This window comes from Corvus kubaryi, unplaced genomic scaffold (genome assembly GCF_017639235.1).
Source record: "Corvus kubaryi isolate FWS band 111438036 unplaced genomic scaffold, C.kubaryi_AGA036_p1.0 37236, whole genome shotgun sequence".
Classification (NCBI taxonomy): domain Eukaryota; kingdom Metazoa; phylum Chordata; class Aves; order Passeriformes; family Corvidae; genus Corvus; species Corvus kubaryi.
Window position 1 is genome coordinate 1,968,514 of NW_024581067.1, and position 22,702 is coordinate 1,991,215.

A 22,702-nucleotide genomic window follows, 5' to 3' on the forward strand; every position below is an offset into this window, starting at 1 on the left:
CTGCTTTAGTTGTGATGCTGCTCACCTGTGTTCTACACAGTTACCATTCTTAGGTTCAACTTTTTTTGAATGTGAAAGATGTAAAATAATGTCATGATTAAAAACCTCAACCATTTCATCAACTCAAGATAGCTATTTTTACGAATCTTAAATTTGGCAAAGGGTGACAAAGTACTAGGACACCTCGGCTGCATTAAAGATTCATGGTTTTAACAAAAAAATAGTCAGTGATGTTTCATCTGCTTAGGTAGCACATTTCAGGGAAAATACCAGTATGTGGTGGATCTGCAGGATTGTAACCATGAAATGTTCTCTTGTACTCCTGTAAAAGTACAGCTGCTTTATTGAGTTTGGGCAGTGGAATTTTTTTAGAGTCCTTGGAAGTGTGCATATTTGTGAGAATCTTACATTTAGGTACTGTTGGAGAGATCTTTCCTGCAAATCAAATCCATGAAAATTTAGAGGGAGCAGAAGCAACAGCATCCAAAAGCTGTTCATATGAGCAGGACTCAGACATTTCTGCCTCCCTGCTCCCTGCTCTGCTGCCTGGCTGCCGGAATCTCTCTGAGGTCACACCAAAAAAGGGTATTTGCTGAGCTTGATATGAAATCATCTTGGATATCAGAACATCAAGTCCTAAGTGGTTAAAAGAATCACCAGGGACCAGCTTATTGACGTAATCTTGCAGTCCTTCCTGAGGGGAACTACTCCTACCATACTTACCCTGAAACAGAGTTATAAATCTTTTAAGTAATCATTTATTACGGAAATTAACCCAATTCCCTGAAAACAGGAGTTGTAAAGTGATTTGCTGTAACATTGTGTGCTGCCATCCTGTCACATGTTCTGTTATTTTGGGTGATGGTTTACATTATTTTCATTATATTTTGTCTCTAGATAAGTCCTTTATTTAAAAATACAGAGGTTACAGATGAGATCAACTCAGGATTTTCTTAGGCCTCACCAAGGGCTGTAATTTTTCAAATAAATCTGTGATGGGTAGCACAGGTGTAATTAATTTTAACTTCAGAAGACACAGTCTCTAAGTACCATTTAAACACATCACACTGCTATTACTATGACAATAATGAGCTTTAATTTATTGTCACTTTAAATTTTGGCTGTCTTATGTAGCAGCACTAAAAGAAATCCTCCTGTGTTTAAAAATACTCAGCAACAGCTGTTGCTTTACCAGTATGGAAAAAAAACATCACAAAGATTCTGACAAGAAGAGGTTGAGATGCTGGATTTGGGGCTTAAATTTGTTCGTTTGGTAAAGGCACAAGGAGGTTTGGTTTGAATACTTGCATAAAATAATGAAATTTTACCTTAATGTTATAAATCGTACAAGGAGTACACTAGGCATGGTATGGTCTGGAAACACAATTAGCCTGGAACAAAAAAAAAAGTGCTGGTAAGAAAGTTGAAAATATAGATGGAATTAAATGCTGAAGGCAGAAAAATGAATACCAGCTGAGAAGTTTCAACCATTTAAATAAAAATAAAGATGGAGTCAGAGGAATCTCAGTGTATCTAATTGCCATCAACACTCCTTTGCTCCAGATAATTGGCTTCTTTTCTCACTGTAGCTCTCTTTTATTCACTGCTTCTGCTGGATTTGTGGGGAATTGTAAGAGTTCTCCATTCCCTGTCATGTTGCAGTGCTCAGTGTGGAGCTGTCGAAGACAAGAGTATTGAGTATTGTTGAGCAAACAATGACACTGGTTTTGGTTTGGCAGCAATACAAAACCAATAGGCTCTGAATTCCCCAATCACAGATTATTCCAAGGCCAGTAATGTTCACGTAGAACCTTGAACACCAGCAATTTGTAGGCTCTAATCCATGTAACGAGTCCCACACACTGATTGTTTGTATGAGTCTTGTCTTGTTTGTATGAGTCTTGTCTTGTTTGAGTAAAAAAATGGATTTTCCATACGTGATTAATGGTTTCACGTGCCTCAGAGTGTGCATGCTGAAAAGAAAATTCAGAAAAGAAAATAAACTAGGTTATCTATCTTCTCCTTTTACGAAAGGCTACAGTGATTTATAACTCCAAAATCCCAAGTTGGAACTTTGTTCCACATAACTCCGAGAACTTCAGTGTGGGTTATTTACATTATGTTAGTAGCCATTAATTAGAAACCAATGAAAGATTGTGATGGGGGGTTAGAAAAATATGTATTTTGTTTAAATATGACCTGAAGAGCATCCGCTTTGGATGATTAGCAACAACAAATACATGTTACTTGCAGTTACTCACAAGATGTTTTGTTACTTGCAGTATCTCGAGTCTTAGGGTAGAAATTCCCATGAGTGAACTTTACAGACTTTAGAAAACTCAATAGAAATATCAAGTAAAATTTTCTCCAGTTTCAAATTGCTCCTTGACAGGCTTGTGAAATTACAAATAAATTGAAGTTTTATTTTGTTAATTTTGAAGCACGACTTGGATAGAATCTGTGTTATTTGGGCATGATGTATATTACACTTTAGAATTTTTATTGGTCTCACAAAAGTCAGCTGTTGACAGTGAACTGTGTCAGGTTTTCATCTTTTAAGTTATTTAAAATGGGATTTCTGCTCATGTTCTCACTGAGCAACCAAAATGCTATTTACCCAAGAAGTTAAACCACACCCACAGAAATCTGCTATTGCATTTGGGGTTTTTTGAAAGTCCGTAGACAGGGGAGAAGATAGTGGAGCAGAAAACCACCATTATGGTTATTCACTTTGATAATTACAGTTAAAAAAAAATTGTACTGAGTGTCTGTGTCTCATGAGCCCCTTCCATAAACCGTGTTTTTTTCTAGCCTTAGAAGTGAAGTTGAGAAGAGGTGGCCTCCCAAAACCATGGGCAGCCTCATGGGCCATTCCAAGTGGTTTTGAGAGGAATACGCTTGAAGCAATTACAGGCTTGGATTGCTAGCCAGGTGTAGCAATTTAAAGTTTGAGATGGGGGTCGAAATTAATCCCCAGATTAGCAGCAGCTCCGTTACTGCCTTTGGGTTAGTGTTTCTGGGTAAATACGTGTCAGTGCAGCAAAACCACTGACTGCCTAAACTCTTCTGGGAAAGCAGAGTGAAATGTCCGTGCCCTAGGAGGGAGCCTGGATTTTTTCCCTGGTTGTACTCCCTAGTAGCTTTATTTTTGTGACACAGAAAAGGTTCTGTGTGGCTGTGGGAACAGAGCTGCTGTGAACACCAGGTCGATTTCCTTCCCTGCGTCATTTTCAGTAGAGTCTCAAACTATTCTGAACAGCTCCAGACGCAGCACGGGTCACCAGAACAAATTGCATTTAAATATATCCTTATTATCTGCTGAATTTTTAAAAAAATCAATTTCTAGGCTTGTCTTCCCGTATATTTCACAATGACTAATAGGTATTTCTCCACCACCATCAGAGACTTGCACAGCTCCCCAGTCCCATCAGCACTACTCCACCAGCAGCAAGAAGGTTCTGTTGTACCAAATCCTCTTGGATTTCAGCTGGTTTTGTGAGGCTTTTTACCCTGGGCATGCCACGCAGAGGTTGACCAAGTCCCAAGTGTACTTTTTGAGTGTCCTGGAGTCAATAAGCCAATGTGGTCACCAGAAGGAGTTGAAACTGGGACCTGAAAGTCTTCTTCTGCCTCCCTTCTTATTTTGGTTGGTTGGCAGTTTTTCGTAGCTCTACTCCTGCTTTGTGGAGGCTGAAAGTCCTGGTCCTTCAGAGGAATATTTCTTGAGGCTGTGTCTACTGGAGCTGGGAGCTGAGCAAGCAGATATCTTCCATTTCCCATTTTCACCAGGTTCTCTATAAACACATTGCTGCAGGAATGTTCTTGAGACAGTCTGTAACTAAAACCCCTAAAAGCTCCTATTTCATGTGCTCACTGGTCAGGCTGGCGTTCCTTTCCATCCAGCCTGGTTTCCTGATGATCCACGACTGACGTGGATCCAGGTCTACCACAGCTTTCCACAGTGCCTCCTAAAGTGCAAAGAAAAAGCTTTATTTTTGCTTTAAACTGCAGGATTTGAGCAAGATTTTTGCCATTTTGAATTAATCTTCAGTGGTGTTTGGACAAAACATAACTGGACACTCTTCAGGTTCTGTTTGCTTTTATGTAAAGACTTTGACCTTGGTGGAGCAAATAAATGAAATAAATATAATCACCGAGGTCCAGACATGAATCAGGGTAATGTGTACATTTGAAAGTCCTGGAAAAGTAGCCAAAGGCTGACATCAACACTCAGATTCTTCTCAATTTTTTGAGACTTTGTGATTTTCATGTCGTGATTTTCAGTTACTTGGTGGTTTTGGTCTTCTTGTGTTATTTGCCTTTCATTGTCATATTTGTCTAGAGATTTTATAATTTTGCATATTTGCAAAATCATCGTTTAAAAATACTTCTTAGCATTACTTAGTAGTTTGTTTTAAAAATTAGGCTGGCTTTACTTGTGCTGAATGGTGGCTGTGCTCAGTGTGATGTGACAAAGATTTTATCTCTGCTAATAAGTGAAATATGGTTACTGGTATAATTTGGATCTAGAAAAATGCAGTATACCTTTGGGATAGACTGGTTTCCACGACAACATTTTCTTTTGTATTTTTTAGGCTGGAAATGATGGGCAGAAGCTGTTTTATTCAGCAGTGGTTAGGTCAGTCTTCGGTTTTGGTTAATAAAACTGGCAGAATACCCAAAATTGCTTGTCTTGTAGCCTCCATGTAACCTGGCTGCAGCAGAGAAATAGATTGGAAGGGCCCAATCCTAAGGGGAATTGGCTAAATATTGGCAACTGTTTTACACTGATCATTGCTCAACATAGAAACAAATGGCTAATCTTCCTTTTTCCAGTTCTGTGCTCCTCTAATCAATCATTCCAATGCAACAGTCAAGATCAAGGCGCTTTGAGTGTTGTGGGTGCCCTAAAGCAGTGTGAGCCCGGGCTTTTAATTTCTAATATCCTAATGACCCAGACTTATTTTTAATCTTTGGCCTTCTAATTTATTTTAAATCTTTGCTAATCTACTGTAAATTGTGGTCATATCCTGTGCACACACACATATTGCAAAAACATAAGGTCCCACAATGAATTCTCCCAAATCCTCGTGATTCCATTGATGTATTTCTCCCCATGGATGTGAAATTCCTATTGTTGTTAATGAGGTTCCCATATATCATACAATGATACTAAGTTTTTTCTTATATAGCTGTAAAATAAATTAAATATAATGATGCAAGTGACCTCATTTGATGAGAGGAGGATGCTAATTTTCTAAATCAGTTAAGAGCTGGAGAACTGATTTGCTGTATTTCAGGAGAAGACTTCAACCTGCTTTAGTTTTGTTACAAATCCATAATTTCTACAGCTGCAGAAGGTGCTCACCACCTATGATTCTGAAGACTCTTCACTGTGCAAGATTTCTTGTGTAGAAACCAATTTTTTGGGGTGTATCCCTTTTTATTATCAAGGCTCTTCAGATGTTGTCAAGGGTTGTAAGATTTCAGTTTCTTTTTTTTTAATCTGATCATGGAGGGTGTGAATTGCAGACATGCTTTTAATATTGCTTCTTCAGATGAAAAAAAGGAGCACCTTTTAGATTAATAGATTTTCATTGATTTTTGTACTTTTCCCATGTAGCCATTAGCACAGCACCTTAGCAGAATGTGATAATGTTTTAGCATCAGATGAGACTCTGACTTCAGTTATTTATCAGGGATTCATGTGCTCTCAAATAGTTCTGCAGCCTTTGAGAATCCAAATAGTAGGTGATAATTAAAAGCTTATTTTTCATAATAATCTAAAAATGATGTAATGTTTTATAATTTTGTTTTTGATTCTTGCTTTGTATAATTTCATACTTGTTCAGTTAAAGACTTAAACATGTCTTCAAACACTAAATTAGGTTTAATTATGAAGAAAAGGCACTATTGATAATTTAATAATCATGGACATATTTATACTTTTCTTTGTATTTTACATTTCCAGGGAGTTCCTTTTCTTTTTGCCTTCCTCTCTTTGGAATTGGAGAACTTACTATTTCATGTTATTTTCAAGCCTATATAAACTTCATACATTCACAATACTTTCCTGAAAAAACATTTTTATTTACCAGCTGGTTTCTTTCCTCTGTGTTTTGATCCTCAGAACACATCATACCATTGAATTGGAACTTGGCTCAGTAGGATTCTTCTTAAAAATGGATTGTTTAGTATTTAATTATATAAGTTTTGAGCCGTGGTAATCTTAGTATCTTTGATTTTGAAATGAGCGGAGTATCACTGAATTCCTTCAAAAAAGAAATACTGAAGTAAGTGAATATTTAGGAAGTAACACGAAAAATAATCTTTATCAAACAGAGAGCCTCACTTTGGTTTTGAGCTTGGATTCACAGACTTCTGAGCTGCATGACCACTCCTGGAATGTCTTTGTGAGGCCAACAAATATATCTATTTGATGTATTTTTGTTCCAAGTGTGCTGCAAAAACATCTCTTTTCAAACTCTGCTTGGATTGTGCCCATTACCTAAGGAAGCTCTTTAAGGACTGTTTATTTTAATAACATTGGCCACAATTTTACTCTTCTGCATCCAATGACAGCTATTCATGTAGAATTTACCTTTTTTTTCCTTTTTTTAAGGTATTACCACATATATAATTGGAAATACCTTTTGAAACTAGCAGGAGTCATGTACAGTGCTTAATTCCTTTTAAAGTGTGTTTATTGAAACTTGAATATTGAGCAAAATTAATACAAGCTCTTGCTAACTGAGGTGAGTTAATACACAATGCACAGACTGAAATACAGATAATTCTGTTTGGGCATCACAAAAAGCTGTTTTACTGTGGCAGCAGTAAAAATTGAATGTGGCTTCAGCTGCTTCTCCCAGAAGAAAGAGAAGTGTACCTTCTGGTTGTGGTGATCAACCAGAGCCAAGTGTGGGTAAAATCCTGCCTTGTCTTTCTATCTTTTCGTCATAATCCTTGGCATTTACTCTTTAATCCCCTCAAATGGGGCTACTTCCAAATTTCTGGAACAAAAAAAAGAAATCTGGAGATGCCTCAGTGGGAGGTGTGGCATCTTTAATGCTGACCAAGACCCTCATGTGCTTGTTGATTTTGCAGAGAGCCCCACAGGGCCGGCAGTGCTCGCACCTGGGCACGGCCACGGGGGTCAGGTGTCCAGCTGGAGGGGCTCTCATGGGGCAAAGGCTTGTGCCACAGTCCTTTTATTCCTCCCACCAACACAGTCTTCAAGCAAATGTTTGAAACAAATGCATTCTTTAAAGGTTTTCTCGAGACCTTGTTGTGAGAGGGAGTCTCTGAAATGGGTATGAAACCACCCCAGGCAGGAGCTGCTGCTGCTGGGGGCCTGTGGGGGTCTGTCACAGGCTGATTAACATTTGTGAAAAATAAAGGAAAAGGCTGCACCAAAAGACAAAGTGAGAATTTCCCTTAAGTCAATGTCGAGTTGTTCTTCAGACCTTTCTAAAGTCATCCCTCAAAACTCTTAATTTCAGTCACTCACTGCAGTAAAAAGGATCAGATGTTCTCTGCTCTCAGTTTTGTCTGACCTCAGTACCTGCTTGTAAGTCATAAATAAAATAATTTTGGAGTAAGAAGTTCTTCTTCCAACATAACTTAATTGTGAATGAAATTGGCTTTAATCTCATTAGGTGAGATTTAGCTGGGACAGATGTAAGCACTGTAGACGGCTATAAGTGCACTCTCTTCCCTTAAATTCTGGGAAGGTTTTAACTATTCAACTTGATCCATCTCTTAAAAAGAGCTTTATCCTAGGGGTTTATTTCCCTCTTTGCTACCAGGCAGTAAAAAGAGTCCAGCTGTACTTATTTTATATTTACTCCACCTCTCTCCTCTGGTGTTAGCTAGCAATACTGTAATTACAGGGCTTTTGTTTTTCTCCCTGCTGAATAAAATGAATCACTTCTGTTCATGATACAGGTATTTTTTCTGTGGTATCTGTGATCCCTGGCATTTGTTTATAAGAGAAGCAAGTGATGTCCCACCCTTAATGTTTCCTTTCCTGCTGCTGAGGGAAGAGGAAGGAGTTGACAGTTTACACACAAGGTCTCCTCAGTCCCCAGAGAAGTTATATCCTGCTTGGTCTGGATTTCCCCACCCCCCCTCCAAGTACAGACTGCTGATTCCTGTTAAGATACTCCTCATTGTTATTACTACACCAAAGAAACTGTTATTTATTTAAATATATAAGGAATGTGCAAGGTTGTAGCTGTTAGGAACCATTAAATAACAAGGTGACTTTTCAGGGAAGCTTCTTTTGCTGTTTTTGAAAATATATATCAAGAAAGGCTTTGGCTTTGCTTTGATGATAGTTCCCCCCCCCCCCCCCCTTTATTTGTTTAATTATTCAAATTTGGGATAGCCATTGCTATAAAGCTGAAAAAGTCATTAATATTAAGTACCAGTGCCTCGAAGTGTTGGATTTAGCTTCAAAACAACCCTGTGCAATGCCTGTATTAGCTGTAAATATTAGGATTTCTGTTTCAGTGGTATTTATTTAAGTCTTAACTGCAGCAGTGAAGCCCAACTTGACTCAGTTTTTCAGAACTGAGATGTCTTACTTCTGGAAATTCAGTTCAGAAGGTTTTTGCTGTATCATGTGGCTCTGAAACAGTGATTTAGTGCTACATAGATGCTGTGCTTATGCCTTATAAAGCAGTCACACTGGTGCAGAACAGGTGGGTCTCCCCCTGAGGAGAAGAGTGAGGACAAAATGAACCTCATTTTAAATAAGGGTTAAAATATTTTCTGAGCTCTGATGAAATCATTGTTCAGTGTTTTCCCTCTTCTGAAGCAAAAATGGTGCACTCAGAAATGCCGAACTCCGAAACTGCCAGCTCTGGAGTTCAGAATATACAATGGGAATGAGAAATTGCTATCTTTAGGTTTGGTGTGGGAGGCATTCTTTGAATATTCGTATCTTAATTTCAAAGATGTTGAATAGCATCAAGATAAACAGATTTCTGTGCCCCGCACTTTGGGGATCTCCAGGTGAAAGGAAACTTGCTCTTCATATGTATATTTAATGACAGTGTCAGTATGATCAGCCAAAAATGAAAAACCTAACTGAATTACAAATGGATTTGAAGCAGTTCTGAATTTTTTTTTCTTTTTAGCCTACTGGAGCAATTTTCTGAACAAAAAGCACGACAGGGCGTGTGAAGTGAATGATAATATAAGGGTGCGAGAGTAATTATTGCTTCATTATTTGAAAGTCCTTTCTTTCCAAGGTGGGGAAAAAACCCTAGAATAAAGTTTTCTTATTGTCTTTGTCCTCACCTTTTAGAATACTCATAATTTATCTGTATCTAAGCATGCAGAATTTGTGTTTTGGGCTGGGGCTGGCAGGCTGAGAGCATCACCTGCAGGCCAGATACAGGGCTGTGCCCAGGGGAATGCCTGAGTTTGAAATTCCTGTGTACTTAAAAACCCTTTTTTATCTTGGGGTGATCTTTAGTTGTTTTATCTGAAAAAAAAACCCAAACAAATCAAACCCAAACAGAGAAATTGAATGTTTTAGTGCCTTCATTTCTTAATGTAGTGTTCACTGCCTTCTAAATGGAGGAAAAGGTGGGTGTTGAGTAGTAGGGTAACGATTTGGGGGGTTGTGTGAAGGTTAGATTTTGTTCTTGCTTAGCTGCAACTGATAAGAAAAACTGGCTAAACGTTCTGTGAGCTTACAGTTTGGCTTGGTATTGGGACAATGTGCTGGTATCAGGAGCCACAGATGCAGAGGGGCTGTGCCGGGAGAAGCTGGGAACTGTTGCATGTTTGGCAGGTGATTAGTACAGGCTTTGTGAGGAGTGTGAAAAAACATGCTCAAACAGATAAATTTGTGCACAAATTTAGAGTACATAATGTTTTGAATGTGGCAATCATTAAAAAAAATCACAATCCTTTATTTTTGGGGGGAATTTTGTTCATTTAGTGTTAATTCCTCGCAGAGTTATCCTTTTTTCTGTGGCATTAACATAAACTGAAATTTAACCCTTCACTAACATTTCATTTCGGGGAGGAAGAGACATGGAAGGTTTTGTGCACTTTTGTGTGTACTTTTTATTTTCCTGAGAGTCATATATTGTTTTTGTCCAAGAGTTGTCGTGTGCAGGGCTCCAGCTTAGGTCCCCGTGACAAAACCTGGCTGGTGGTGCTGGCCTCTGTCCAGCTCATCCTCCTGCTTCCTGGAGAATTCCTCTTCAATAATTTAAACTTGTTTTGTTGTTCACAACACTGCGTAGGTATGTTCAGAATCATGGCCAAAGGCTGCTAGATTTGGCTGGAAATAATAGCTGTGCTTCTTAAATGGGTAAACAAATTGGAAAGTAATATTTTGGGTTCTTTTATTTTCTTTTTTTTCTCCCTTTTTTTTTTGCCTTTTAGGTGTTGTATGCGAGTGTCGCTAACGCTGTGTTTGTCCGCAGTGAGGAGCAAAGGAATTTAATCCACAAGGTTTAAATCACACATTTCTGTTGCTCCTAAACGTGGTGTGGGCACTTGTGTGGTTTCTCTTTAAAAGCAGGATCCTGTCGTTAAATCCTGAGGCTCCACACACGCCGTGTCACCGTGGCTTCTTGTCACATCTCGGTTTCCTCGGAAGAGAAAAATCCAAGTGTCTCAGCTCCTGATGGAAAGCGGAAGATCCAGTGTGAGACACACTCTGAAATGTCTCAGTGTGATTATGAAATGGTTGTATTTTTAATGAAATGGTCCTGTATTTAAATTTTATAACTTTACAATACAACAACACGTGTATTGTAACACTAGGAAGAGGATGTGCAAAGTTAAAATTATGTCAGTTATGCTTTTTGTTTTGTTTTCTACACCTTTAGGTCTTGTCTGAAATTAAAACTCTCTGAATGGCATATAAAATAATTCTAAGCCATGGTTTAGATATGAAAGCTGTTACAAAATCCAGAAGCCAGAAAAGCTTTGGCAAGAAATCTCTCTGTTCTCATGAGTTTTATCCTTTTGGGTGAGGACTGTGCCAGTGGCAGAGACAGGGTACCAGGAGGGACACTTAACTCCCCATTCGTTTGTGCCAGTAAGAGTTAAACTCAAAACTGTGGTTTGTTTTTCCAGCATCTCATTAATTCTTAGCAACTAAAGTAAATCAAAAGAGATAAAAAAGACTGGTGGATCGAGGAACTGGGAGGAGCCTAAAGAAGGCCAGAAAACAAGATATTTATTGGACAGAAAAGGAAAGGAAGTGAGAACAGAATAAGCCAAAGCAAAAAAAGTGGATTTTCTGAGTGCTGTAGCTGTCATTGTTGGTTGTGCTGGGGTGGTCAGAAGAGCCAACTCATGCTGAATAACTCTAAACTCACTTATTTTGTGTGTCTCGTGCTCCTTTGCTGGGAAGGTTTGCTCCTGTGAAGATTGAAAACAGCTGCAAATCTTCACTCCTCTGTATTTTTTTTTAACTTCAGATGGTCCTCACTTACATTTTTGCAGAGTTTCCCCTTAAATTTCTTACTGTAACTTGATTTAAAAAAAATAAACAGTGTGAAGAATGAATTGAAGTAGCTACAGTCCAAAGTACCTAATACAGATGAGCTGCATGGAAAGCTTGATGATTTGGACACAAGTCTTTATATCAACACAAAAATTTTTATATTCTGATCACTAAAACAGTTGCTGCCTTTTTAAGATAGTGTTGAATGTTAATAACACAGCAGGGTCAGTCACTAAGCTTCCATGAATTCAGTGTTGGGTATTTTGTTTATTTTTCAGGCTCTGGATATTTCCCAGATTGGGAAATCCCTCAGCCTAAAGAACTCCCAAAACAAACTGAACAATAAAAGCCCAGATTTGGGGCTTTATGAAGCGGCCTCTTAAATTCAGAACAATAAAGCAAAATGAACAGAGTAAGCACATGGAAAACACTCCTTACAAGAGCTGTTTTATCTCCTGGCATGCTCTCCCAGAGGAAGTGATGAAATCGTGGCTGATTTTGGGTGGTTTGAGCGCAGAATGGACAAGGCACAGGCAGTGAGGTGGTGCCTCAGGGCAGCTGACCTGGTATTCCTGGTCCCTCCAGAGATGGAATTCAGCTTTAATCCCGGAGCTGTTCAGCCCCTGGTTGCTCACGTAGGGCCGTTCTTTATATTAATGTGCTTCTCCTTTATTCAGGAAGTGTCTAATGGCGTTGGGGGGAGGGGAAACTCATTAGCTTCCTTCCTGAGTAATATAATTTTTATTTCCTGTTGTAGCAGCAGCCTCAGCCAAAAGCAACGGCCTAAAAAGTGCATGGGGGAGGGTTGCCTGTGCGGAACATTCCCATCTCTGGAGTAAAATGCTGGTTACAAGGATTTTGAGACCCGTGAGCAGTTTTAAGATGCCCTTTGCAGTTGGATTTTGAACTTTCTGCCCTTTCTTCTTTAATTGTGGGGGTGGAGGTGACTCAGAACTGCACTAATGGGAGCACTTGCATTTACCTTCCCCATCCTCCTGAGACCCCGAAAGGTCACCCCAAAAAGCCTCTTCCCAGCTCCAGGCGTTGGTGGGACCTGTTGGGTCAGAGCCTAGCCAGGTTTGGGGTTTTGGGGCTGCCCCAAGTCTCGCTGTAGGTACCACACATCTTTTTCTTCTTGTCCTAACTGTGGCACAGCTTAAATTGGAAAACACGGAGCAGCCTTTCCTTGCCTTCTGTAATTTTGTCTTGGCACTGTATTGCATGAAAAACTCTTTTATTTTATTTTAAAATCTTGTTTCCTGCTTCAAAATAACCAATACACTCAAAACTTGAGTGCTTGAGGAACACTACAGGAATGGGCACTGGTAGAGTTGAGGGCTGTTGAGGATGAGAAGGATTTAACAACTACACTGAGAAAAGTAATAAAATTCTGTTTGGGGTTTTTCTTACAGTGCTTTATCAAGTGTGCCTTTGTCATTATCATACTGAAAATGCACACAGTGTCCTGGGCATAAAGAAGGATTTCAAAAATAATTGAAAAACCTGTACAAGTTCATTGCTGTGGCTGATAACAGTTTGTGATAGTGTTACCATAGACTGAGAAGTAAAAAATTCTGTCCAAGCTTCATATTGCTTATATTTAAACTGGGATATTTGTCACCTCTTCACACATTGTACTGTGTTTTAGGCTGGTTTTCCGTCTGAAAATTACAAGTTATTTCATGCAGTCTGCTCTAGCTAGACTTTCACCAATCTGAAGCAGTTGTGGTAAATGTGAATTTCGCTGTGTGTACAATAGTACGAAGAGTGCTGCAAACATAAGTTCATACAGGAATAGCACCAAACTGGAGGTACTAAGGGAAAAAATAACCCCTTGATTGTCCTTCTTCTATACAAACTTTGCACCTTTCTCTTGGATTTTCAGGCTGGAGTGGTAACATTTTAATTAAGACAGCAGTTGAAATAGACCAGACATTTTAAAGAGGTACCAAGTTGAGCGCATAGGAAGTAAGAAGAGCCTCTGTTGTGTATGATCGTGATTAGTAAAATATCCATGCAGATGGTAATCACAAGGAATGATAAAAAAGGGTGCTTTCTGGAAAACAGATCCTGGAAAGTCCCTTCTATGGAGTGGTACTTGCAGGGAAAATAAAAAATGTTTTCCGTTCATTTCACGTGAAGCTGAAGGCACAAGGGACATCAAGCACACAGGTGAGCAGCTCTAAGGTAATTGCAGGAAACAAACTTCACCATCCCAGGAATCTGCAGTCCCTTTCATCAGACATGCTCTGTGCAGGCTATTAGGGTAGATGAAGCAGTTAAATGAAGTACTACAATTACCCACTGTTACCTGACACTTAAGTTTTGTCAGCTTTTGTAGTAAGCATGAATATCCCTCCCCTGGGACCCTCTGCCTGCAGAAAACTGCTTATTTTTGTGTGATGGGCTGCAGTCCCCAGAGACTGAAAAGCCTGGAGTTGTTTTGAGGGATTGGAAGGCTTAGAAGTGGAAGTGAAGAAGAGGAAATGGTGGGATGGGGGAGCTTTAGAGTTCTGTGCCTTGGCTGCTGCTTTAAGCAATCCCAATAAAAGCTGCGTTTTCCTCCTCCTGGAAAATGCCTCTGTCGTAGTTTAGGATGGGGGAGAATGCTTCAGCTGACTTCAATTCTCATTTTCTCTTGTTTCCAGTCTGTACATTACATAGTTCTCATTCTGCTGTGTTTTAACCTGAGCTTACCCTTAATTCCAAAGACATTGAGGACCGGCGTGTGTTCAGGTGGCGCATGGGTGACTGCTGCTCTCCTTTAGATAATTTTTTTTAAATAACAGAGCTGAACTGGATCTGTCTGTACTTTTCCTTCTGTAAGCCTCTCTGTGTTAGCTGAGGAGGAAGCCAGTTTTTTATATATAGTGAAATATGGATTATAGCAACCACTAAGTGCTCACATTAATCTCTGGTGTTTTAGGCCATCTTGGACGTGGTGCTGAGGTAAAGGTGACCCTGACAGGTCTGCACTCACAGACTCAGTCAGGGACCTTGGGAAAACAGGCTGCTTTTGTTTTGGATCAGTGTAATGTGACCTGATTTATTTATATAAACAAGAGGGTTTATACCTTCTGTACTTTGTAATGGTTCCTTCACCACAAAATGTGCATTTTTAGTGAAGATACATATACACATAATTCTCATTTAAACCCAGCCTATTTCTATATGCAATCTGTGCATGTATAAAACTGTTTATGAAGGCAATTTTTCATACCATATTCCTGGGTTTAGCTGATTTTCTTTTTTTTTTCTTTCTTTCTTTTTTTTTAATGAAGTGCAATGAAGAATTACATGGTGAAGCAGAAGTTTCAGCAATCATTCTTGCATCAGCTGAATTTTGAATCTTGTTCCTTGTATAACATAATATATTTAAAAATACACTGTCAGTGTTGCTGTTTTCCATGTGGGTGACCCAGTAGTCCATGGACCAGCCAGGTGGAATAGCTGTGCATGGATCAGCATCCCTTCAGTGTCTATATGGGCACCACCAAAAAACCCAAATAATAATAAAATAATCAGAAGAATAAGGTTTTAAGGGTGTGTGTAAGAGCTGTAGGAGGTAGTTAACCCTGAAAGATTCAAGCTTTCATTATCTCTGCTATGGATTTTCACACCACAGGGTGTAAAATAATTGGTTCCCTGAGGAGGAGCCACCTGAGACAGGTGCTCCTGCTCTGCTGTGTGACTTGGGCACCAGCGAGTTTGGTCACATTTGGAGCCAGGGTTTTTCCTGGCAGGGCTGTTTCTGCTTGCCTCGATCCTCAGCCAGCCCTGGGGTGCGTGCTGGGCACTCACAGGCTTGGTTTCCGTGGATCAAATTCCCAAAGAAATGGAATTAAGGTTTTTTTTTCAGAAGGACATCCAAAAAGCAGGTCCTTGGAGGACTGAGCCCTGCTCTGCCTCTGCTGTCTGTGGAGGAGGGATGGATGGATGGATGGATGGATGGATGGATGGATGGATGGAAGGAAGGATGGAAGGAAGGAAATACAGAAATTCTTTGAATTCTGGTACCCCCTGGGGTGGGCTGTGAGGCTTCTGTTGCTCTTTGACTACTCCCTATAACTCCTTTATAGCGAATAATCACCAGCATGAAAATGTGTGGTCTCTCTAAGCACAGTGCCTAATTCTGGTTTAGCACTTAGAGGTGTTAACTCCCTGCTCAACAAGTTACATTTATCCAAAGATAGATATTCAGGCAACATGAGAAAAATGAGATACTTTAGAGGCTAGCTTTCCATGAGTTTTAAATTTATCCTATTTTTCTTCAAATGAACACATAATTGTTAGGGAATTAAGTATTTATTTATAAGCAGCTGCACATACAAGAAATACCACTGGTTTTAAAGCAGTGAAATTTAGTCTAGAGACCCTAAAGTATGTATTGTGTTATGTGTTATGTACCACTAATTCCACTGATAATGGAGATAATGTTCAAATAAAACCCCCAAATGGATGCTTCAGTAAGTTTTCTCTATGAAAATGTGCTGTCAGAATTGCAGTGTTGTGGAGTCCCATGTTTTCACATTTTAGGACAGAGTAATAACTTATGGAGCACAGACTTGGAAAGCAGAGATGTATCTGTGGTTGGTATCTTAGTGAATGATTATTAAAGGCGCATTTCATGACTTGAAGGTCCAGACAAGAACACCCGAATGAACAATTTTTCAGGCTCTGGAGAAGCAGGAAAGCATTTTCATAATAAAGTAAATTCTGCAGTTCAGGTCCCTCTGAAGTAAAATTTAGCTTTTTGTACATATGATTTTTCCAGTCAGCTACATATGGAAACAAAAATCCATTTTGAATTGTGAAGGAATTACTGGGGGGTGGGTTGGTGTATTTTCCTTTCTGAAGCTGTGCATATATTGCCAGCATTGGTGAATCACTCCCTGGTGACCTGAGGATAACCCCAAACCAGGCTACTTTGCATTTCATAGCCAAATTTTAGTCTTTCAGCTCACAGCATATTTTTTCATTTGTTTCACAACTTGGAAAGGACAGAGAGATACAGAAAAACTTTCATCTTAATAATCACTATATTCCTAAAATGGGAAAGCACTTGACTTGTGTGGAGTGCTGTGCCATGAGAACTGGGATACGATACTCTAGCAATCTTAAAATCTTTGGAAAATAAAATGGGTTTAACAATTAGATTAATTAAATGATTAAAAGACACTGTGCCAACCACTTAATTGCTAGGGGAAGTCAGGGTACGAGATAGTCTTGTCATACTAGTCCAATTAGCACAACCATGAATTATCTGTAGAGCGTGGAAAAAAATGGCAGAGTATGTTGGGGAAGAAGGAGGGAAGGATGAGCAGCGATCAGCCCCCTTTGTGCAGCGAGTCGTGTCTTGAGCACAGGGAATATCTGGAATTTAAAATTCCAGCTGGAGACACGGAACGTGTGGAGGTCGAACCGTTCCCTGTGTGAGGAAGGAGCAGCATCTTCCTGGGGCAGGCAGGGGGGCTAAACCCATCATCTGCAGTGGCCCTGGCTCAACAGAGGCAATCCTGGAGGGAACCAGGAGGAGAGCAGCGCCTGGAATGTGCGGAGGATTCCGTGGCTGCCGAGCGAGCACCGATCGGAGCTGCACCGCTCGGAGCTGCCTCAGTCTCCAGGGAGTCTGGAGGAGGGGTGTAAGTGTCACTTCTGGAAAAGAAGTCATTTTGTTGAAATATCACTGCAACTCGGCTCCAGGCTTCAACAGCAGCGCTTTGTGTCCTCAAGTGCCTCTTGTTGTCGGCAGCGCGGTGGTTCCTGCTGGGGCTGGCAGCGCTGCTGCAGCTCGGGAGCGCAGGGTCCTGCCTCGCCCTGCACACAGATGCACCTGCCTGGCTAACACAGGCCCTGGAATTCAGCTCACACGAGTGCCCTTGCCGTCACAGAGAATGGGCTGGAAGCATTATTTGAAGTATCATTTGTGAATCTTCATCAATAACTGGGGAAAGCCGGGTATTCTACTTTTCAGTACAGTACTATTTTGGAAAGAAAACAACAAAACAGAAGAATGGGCAGAAATTCAAAAGAATTTCATGGGTTTATTTCCATATCTGAAACACAAAGTACTTTTGCAGCTTTTGTAAGTGAACAGTCCATTGATACCTATGGATAATACCGATTTTATTAACTTCCAGCAATAATGACGGTTTCTTTTAAACAACTTTTCTTTATAAACATAATTTTGAGAAAATCTTGTCTGGAAGTTATATTCTAAATAATCCAAGAAGCAGCAGCTTAGAGACAGGGTGGAAATGTTCTCTTTTAATGGGAATTTGAAGTTCTTTTATTCGCTGATAACAAAGCTTTCCTCAAAATTAATTTCTGTTCCAGCGCAGTGGCTAGTTTTCAGCACTGTAATACAATTTCTCTGTCTCAGCTAAGCAGGATGAAACCCCCAGACTGGGCACTGGGATACAAACTGTGATCCCACTTCAGATGTGGAGAAGTTTTGCTGAAGTGAGGTTGGTTTGGGGGTAGGATTATTTCTTGGGGAAGAAGGATGGGTGGAGTCCCAGAGGGCACCTTCATCATCATCATCATCATCATCATCATCGCCATCAGCAGGTCTGCCCTTCCCTAGGTGACCATGTCTGCTGGTGCAACCCTTTTTGTTTCCAAGAAAAGGATTAAATGTGTTTTCTTTTTTCATCTGCCTTGATGCCATCATTATTTTTATTATTCTTTATTACCCATAAGATGGAATTAAGAGAAATAAAATGACAGAGTCCAGATAAAACCATAGGGAGCTGGGATTGGAGGAAAACTGAGAAGTTGCAAGGAATGACCTTCCACTGTTACACTTCTCAGACTTGTGCTGTCAAGTGAATGCCTTCCTCTTACACAACAGAAATTAAGCAGTTTAGATAAATATATACCCATGGAGATACGCCAGGATTTAATTAGGTCTCATGATCCAGATCTTTCGAATTACCTGCCTCTTTCAGTGTGATGAATCCACCTTTCTTGGTCATGACCTTCCAGTCTGTGTTGAGTAAACCAAGGCTGCTCATTCTGGGGGCTTTGGCTTCTTTGTGTACAGCCAAGTGTTCAAAGGCTTTGCAAAAGGCACAGAGACTTAATTAAAGTGTTGGGAGTTTTTAGAATTTTACTTATGTTTTTGTTCAGAGTGATGAGTAGTTTTATGTTCTCTCTTGGAGAAAACTAGAAGGTTGCTAGTGGTTGATCAATATAATTCCTTTAATACTTCTATAATTTGTGATGGGTACAAATAAGGATGGTCTGTTACAGTAACCAGCTGATGTCTTAGAAACACTTGATAAGTTACACGTTGAAGTGTTACAAAAGGAAATTTGATATTTTTTACCGTATTGGCTGAAGTGTGTCTGGCACTTCAAAGCTATCAATGACCAGAAATTAAACATGTGGTAAATATGACTGGAAATAGCAATCATCCATTGTTTGTCTTTCCAGAAAAAAAAAAAAAAAAAAAAAGAATGAACAACTACATTTAAATTCCTTGCTTCCCGTAATTTCCTGAATTAATGTACTGGATATTTATCCTCTGACCCCAGAAAAGAAAAGAAAAGAGAAGGAGAGAAAAAAAAAAAAGAAACAGAAATTGTTTAAGTTTTGACATTTTCTGCTTTTCCTTCTGACTGTGCTGCTCTCACCAGGATTTCAAATGTGGTTGTGTTTTCTCTGCATTGTCCTTCACATTCCACATTGACTGCTCAGTTTGTTTCATTAACCCAATACCAGTGTATACAAAAATATCCTGAGATGTTGATGGTTTGTCCTCTGGTTCTGGTTCAGCTGATCGTGTTGGTACCACCCATGGCAGAATATCTTTGTCTGGAGACTGCATGTTGTGGTTGCTTGTACGAATATGTGAAAACATTATATTCTTAAATGATAAGAGTAGATTTAGGGCTGATGTGGAGGAGGGTGGGGTGATGAGGGAATTGGGTGCCCAACACTTTTATGTGTAGGGTCCAGCTCCTCCCCACCATCATCCAGTAGATTTCATCATTTGCCATCAGTGAGACTTCCTAAAAACAGAGCTCTCCGTTGAGTGGACAAATTTAGTAGCATGTGGTAAACTGCTTTCTTTGGATTAAAATAAGGAAGTCTTACTGTAAACAAAATACGTGAAATTAAATGCCTTGGTGAAAGAAAGAGCCAGTGAGGATTTTTATAAAGTGAAGTCATTTCTTTGTAGCATTCTTTGGTTTCAAATAAAATTATTTGTAAGCTTTCCTCATTAGTCACTTCTTGGGACGGCCTCAAAAAATGAGCATTGCAGGTTTATCTCTGTATTTTTATACTTCAGATACTGTACTAGTGGAATAGCTAAACGATTTTATTTTGCATTTTATTTAGTTTGTGATTTCTTTATTATAAATCTGTTCTAAACCAAAGCTAGTTTTATTAGTTACTGTAATAATCTATTTTTGTATTGCCAATAATAGCTTGGATAGAGAAGGAATGACCATAACTTCCACTCAAGTACACAATTTTAATTAATAATTGTGAATTATTATCATTTCATTAGTATAAATGCATTCTTTTAGCTACAAAAGCAAATACAGATTCCATTTTTAAGGAGGTAAGGTATTGTACAAAGACTTTATACCATCTAAATTTTCCGATTTCATCTTTTTATGAAAAGCAGGGAAAGCAATTTGCAAATATTTAAAATGTCAAACTAATGGAAGTATAAATGATGAACAACTTGTAAGGCATGCAAAAGGAGGCCATGGTTTGCTATGGGAATGTGGAAAAAGAATGAATAATTCATCACGATAGAATAAATAAGAATATTTCCATGCAGCAGTTGCAGGTTTGTTTATTGATCTACCTGGTAGAAGTTCTTAAAAGATTCATTATTTAGCACAGGCTAGAAAATGTAATATACCCAAAACACTGAAAATGCTTTATTTCTGGCTTTGGGACTTCATTGCCCATCAGGGAAGAAAATCCCAAGCAAACATGAAAACAGGAAAATCCCAAGCAAACATGAAAACAGAAAAATCCCAAGCAAACATGAAAACGTAACACCCCAGTGCATTGCATAATGAAGGATAGAAATGGAGGTTTCTGTAAGGCCTGAGAGTGGCTGTAACTGCAGAATTCTTGCCATGATGGATGCAGATGTCAGTAACACTGACCTGCTGCTGTGGCCACGCAGACTCTGTGTCCCCCTTCCCTCGGACACACAGAGCGGGGCACGGGGCGTTTGCACAGGGGTCTGTGACCTGGGGGGCCATCCAGCCTCAGTCACTGATCATCCACTAGAAATTAAACCCAGCACATCGAGTCCCTCCCTGCCAGCTCCTGGTGGTTCACCAGGGAGCAGGGCAGGGTTCCTCTGGTGTCAGTGCCAGGTGAGACTCAGAAATAGGGGGAACACCCCACCTCTATGAGACAATAATGAAAATGTTATTTTTCGGTATATTTCTTACAAAGCCTTCATAGGACAGTAAATGGCTAACAGTTATAACTTTAATCCTTTTCTCCCTCCGTTTTGGAATAGTCATTATTTCTCCCTCCCCCTCTCTTTTTAAGCTACATTTGCTGTTTTATTTTTTAAAAGTCTTTTTCAAAGTGGGAAGGAGCATGAACTGTCAGCAGCAGGCTGCTGTATCCCTGTGGGAGCTCTGCATCCTGAGGGGCTGTTCCCTCCCTTGTGACCCCAGGGACCTTGCAGGGGGCACATCCAATGGCCAGTGAGGGGGCTCAGCCCAGGGGATGGTCATGCAGGGAGGGATGGTGCTGTAATAAAGCCCATCAGTACTGGTGCCTCTTTAATGGGCTGCTCCTCCTTGGTCAGCCACTGCAGCTCAGCCTCCTTGGGGCTTTTGGAGATGCTCAGGCTTTTAACATCATCGATTTTCTCCATCAGTGGTGCTGCTCTTGTCATCCTTCATCCAGAAAACCTGTACCTGCAGAATTGCATCCAACGTGCTCCACTCAGACTGCCTGTCATGGGTTTATTGGACATGGATGCTTAAAGAGCTCATATTTCCTTAACATACCCAAACAGCAGCAAACCAGCAGCTTTTTTTTTCTGTTTTCCTTTGGAAATGGAGATGATACAAAAATAATTATTTGACATGACTGGCAGTGGCTGGCAGAGCACCACCTTTTTTGGCCACATCTTCCCAGGCTGCTCTGGCTGCTTTGTGGTGGCCTCTCCCTGCATGATTTGTGGTTATGATTCCAAAGTGTTTGCTGCATCCAGCTCACCTGGTTGGCTTTCTCTGTCAGCTGCAATTCAACAGTGTTCTAGTACTGATCCTTGCATAGATAATACCCTTTATTACAGGGGTTTTCAGTGAATCAAAGCCTTGCACTCATTTTGAAAGCCAGCACTTTTTGCAGACTTTGTATTTCAGTGATACATTCCAGACTTTTCCAAAGAACATTCAGCTTGGATGCTAAATACGTTACTGTGAGTTGTTCAGGACTTTAATTCTAAAACACAGCTTAAGCCATTGAAGGAATCTGTGGTGATTAACTGAATATTTCCTTTCTGCTTGGTTGAAAAAGGTCAGCCCTCCTTTGTGCCAGTTTTCAGATCTTTCCAGCATTATTCTTTCCTTTCTTAGGTATTGTGCCAAACACCTGGAAATGCAATTTCCAGATCTGCATCTTTAGGGTATCGAGTGTGAGTGCCCAATAAATAGAGTGATAATTTAATATCTGTGTGTTCTGCAGGGCAGGCATTGGCAGGTCATTAGTAACCTGCCAGTGGCTCTGGGAGCATTCTGTGTGCTCCAGTACTTTCACACAGGATTTTGAGCATTTATAGGTGATTCAGCCTCATGCCCCACAGAAACACATTGCAGGAAGGAAGAGTGCTAGAAATTAAAAGTAATTGAGGTTCCAACACATGGCAACAGAAGCAGTTTGGCTCCTCTTTTCTGTGACAATCTCCTGCATGTAAATTGCCAGGAGCAATATTCTTTACTCGCTTATTCCAGCTGAAGGATTTGCAAAGGTAACTAATTTCATCCTCTGATTCACTCCTTAGAAATCCCTTTTTTCTTTTCCCTTCCAAAAACGTAACCTGAATTCTTCTAATTTGTCATGGTAGTTATTTTTGGGGTTGGTAAAATCTTGAGCATTACCAGCAGAATCATGAGCATCTCTTCTTGTACTGTTTATAACAGAGCCCTGTTTTGAAGCTTATTGTTGTTCTGGAAAAATATTGCAGGCTGCTGAAATTATCTTTAAAGTGCTTGGAAATTGCTGATA

General features: G+C 39.9%; 1 protein-coding gene across 1 annotated transcript in view; it reads left to right on the forward strand.

Moving 5' to 3' along the window:
* The window catches only part of SSBP2 (single stranded DNA binding protein 2), a 103,429-nt gene that overhangs the window by 35,110 nt on the left and 45,617 nt on the right, over positions 1-22,702 (forward strand). The window lies entirely within an intron of this gene.